The sequence below is a fragment of the Cavia porcellus genome, unplaced genomic scaffold, assembly GCF_034190915.1.
Source record: "Cavia porcellus strain 051 isolate PalLab524CR breed Dunkin Hartley unplaced genomic scaffold, mCavPor4.1 scaffold_12, whole genome shotgun sequence".
In the NCBI taxonomy this organism is placed as follows: domain Eukaryota; kingdom Metazoa; phylum Chordata; class Mammalia; order Rodentia; family Caviidae; genus Cavia; species Cavia porcellus.
In genome coordinates, this window is record NW_026947495.1 from 30677567 (window position 1) to 30680503 (window position 2937).

Sequence of the window (2937 nt, forward strand, 5' to 3'; positions counted from 1 at the left end):
GCTTTTTATAGTCATTTGGCTTTGGGGAAGAGCTTTAGAAGCTTCATCCCACTAGATCCAGTGAATAAGGTAGATGAGGACACATTGTGACATTTTTAATTGAAATAAATTTGAGGCATTGACTATTCCTGAGTATTGTCAAGGCATGTCTTTCTTGCACTGGGAGTTTCCTGCAACAGATTAGTTGGTTTCATATACCTGGAGAATGAAAGAACTGCCCAACACAGTTTTGCTGTCACCAATAACCTTATTTCAGTGCATTTATGTCACAGTAGTGAATTAGACACTTAGAAGAGTCACATACCAGTATCATATGTAGCTTCAGTGTTTCAATTTTGCCACATACATATTTAGTACATGTTTTGTTGTTTCTGAGAAAGTGTTGCACTACGGACTTCAGGCTGGCCTTAAACTCCTTGTGTAGTCCAAGCTGACCTCAAACTTTTAATGTTCCTCCTGCCTCAGCCTCTCAACCTCTGTGATTACAGGTGTGCACCACACTCCCAGCTTGTTTAGCACATTCTTAATAATATCATTTGAAATAAAAATAAAGTTCAAAGATAATCACTCCACTAGTAAATTTCATCAGTACTTGAGTTTTCATAAGAAACTAAAGAAAATATAAGTTTTCTCTGGCAGACTAGAACCTGGACAGTACGCCCGTCCCACTCAGCTACTGCTCTCAGATGGTCTCCAGACAGAATTTAAAGTGTTAAATCTTCCTCGCTATATTTTGTGGAAGGCCCACCCTAGGGAAGATTATTGCCAGGTTGATATGAAAGTGAAGTGGGAAAGACTGCTTCTGTTTGTTGGGAGGAACTCCTGTCTCTGCCTTCACCTTGGATGTCATCTCTTGGCTTCCAGTCCAGACCTTTTGCCTTCCCGATGCAGACTCACCTGGGACACTACTCCGAGTTCAAAGCTTTCGACTGGATCGTTTGGATCCACATTATGAAGACAACCCCTTTTGCACTCCTCCAGAACTGATTCTGTGGGTGATTGTTGTAAACCAATCTTGTAAATTCTCATAAATCTATATATCTTGTATTACATCTCTTTCTCTAGTAAGCACTGACTGTTACACTCTTCATCTTCTAGTTTTCAGCTACTCTGTGGGACATTTTCTAGTTGCAGTGTTCAAATAGAGAGCTTATTTTATGCTGTAACATTCTATCACATTTTATATTATGTGTATATTCGCTATGCTTTATAATTACATTTATTTGCTGTTTGTATCTTAACAACTATTTATTTGAGAGAAAGAGAACAATATGTCATTATTTTTCTTCCATATAGAGTAACTAGAGTGAGGTCCAGTGTATTTGAAGGTGAGTAATTATATAAATGTGTCAGTTTTGAGAAGCAGTTTCGTATCCCATACTTAACAGATTTTGATCATCCTCATAAAGAGAATCATATGAAGAATGCACATTTAACCAGCCCAATGAAAATAAAACGTATCCTTCTTAAAGAGAAGACTTTTGTTCTTTTTTCACACTATAGAAAATATAGCAGTTTATTTTCTTGGAAGTATAATATGTAATAAGGATTTTGATAGAGTGGTAATTCCATGGCAGTTCTAAGGAGTGGTCAGATTTCTTTTCTCCACATTTTCCCTTGAATCTATCATTTTGATGTTTTCTAGATCACTGATTAAGAAATCTGATTTAATAGTAGGAATATATTCACATTCATCAAATTCTGGTTACAATGGTGCATTTAAATATTGTTTTTATTTTTCCCAGGTTGACACTTTACTCTGTAGTTTTCTCATGTAATTCGATAGCATGTACCATTCTATCATTTATTTCTTCCAAACCATTTGGCATTAATAACATATTCAAGAAGTGTAGGAAAAGGCTAGGGAATTTTTACATTTTATTCCTCATCCTTTCAGTCAAAACATTACTATTTTTTAAAAAATTACTGCATATGAGCATAAACTTTTACAAAGAATACAATTATATAAATGAATATATTTTTTCACAATAATTTTCTAGCATGGTAAATAATTCTGCATAAATATCAGCCAGTTTCTATGTATTTATAATAATCTACATCTGCCAAAAGCACTATTTTGCTTTTTATTTTTCACGTTTCTTTTTATGAGTTACTTTCTTCATTAAATCAGCTTTTACAAAAAAATAAAGTTAATAAGCTGCAAGATTCAAATTATAAGATGACACACATTGCACAATAACAAGTGTGCATTAGTTATTCTGTAATTTATATTCAAAATTGGGAGATAATTTCCAAACACCTCATAATAAATCCTGTGCTAAAAGAAACATTTGTCAAATTTTTCTCTCACTTTCCTGTCTGTGGTGTGCAGATGTTCAGTTTTAAATTTGTCACATTTTTATATTTTTTTCTATAATGTTTTCTTTCTTTAAGTTCTTTCCAAACAAGAAAATAAAAAAGCATTTTAAAATCTGTAACTATAAAAAGGGACTTAGCAAAGACATTTTATTTCCTGTACTTTTATATTTCACAAACTTCTACTTTTCAATTAATACAATTTTAATAAATTTAGTCTCTCTTAAAATGACTAATCAGTGGGAATATTACCCAGAATGTTCAGCTCATCTCTTAAGGTTAAATACCACCATTCTTAACACAATCTGATTTTTTTTCAGATTTATAAAGTCCTCATGTCCCATGTTGAAATAGGAATTGCCATTTCAAAAAATTCTTTATCATAATTTTTATTTATTTCGAACATATTTCGAACATGCAAGTATGAAGCAGTTTAAATATCTATGGTCATTAGAATTCTGCTGCCACTTCTTCACTGAGCGCTTCAGATTCTTGTCATCAGACAAGTTGTCCTTACTCTAGTACATTGATTCTTAATAATTCAAGTACATTGTAATAGCTCCTTCTGTCTTCACACTTAAAATCTATTTTCTATGTATCATGTAGGTCAGGAACGTAAAG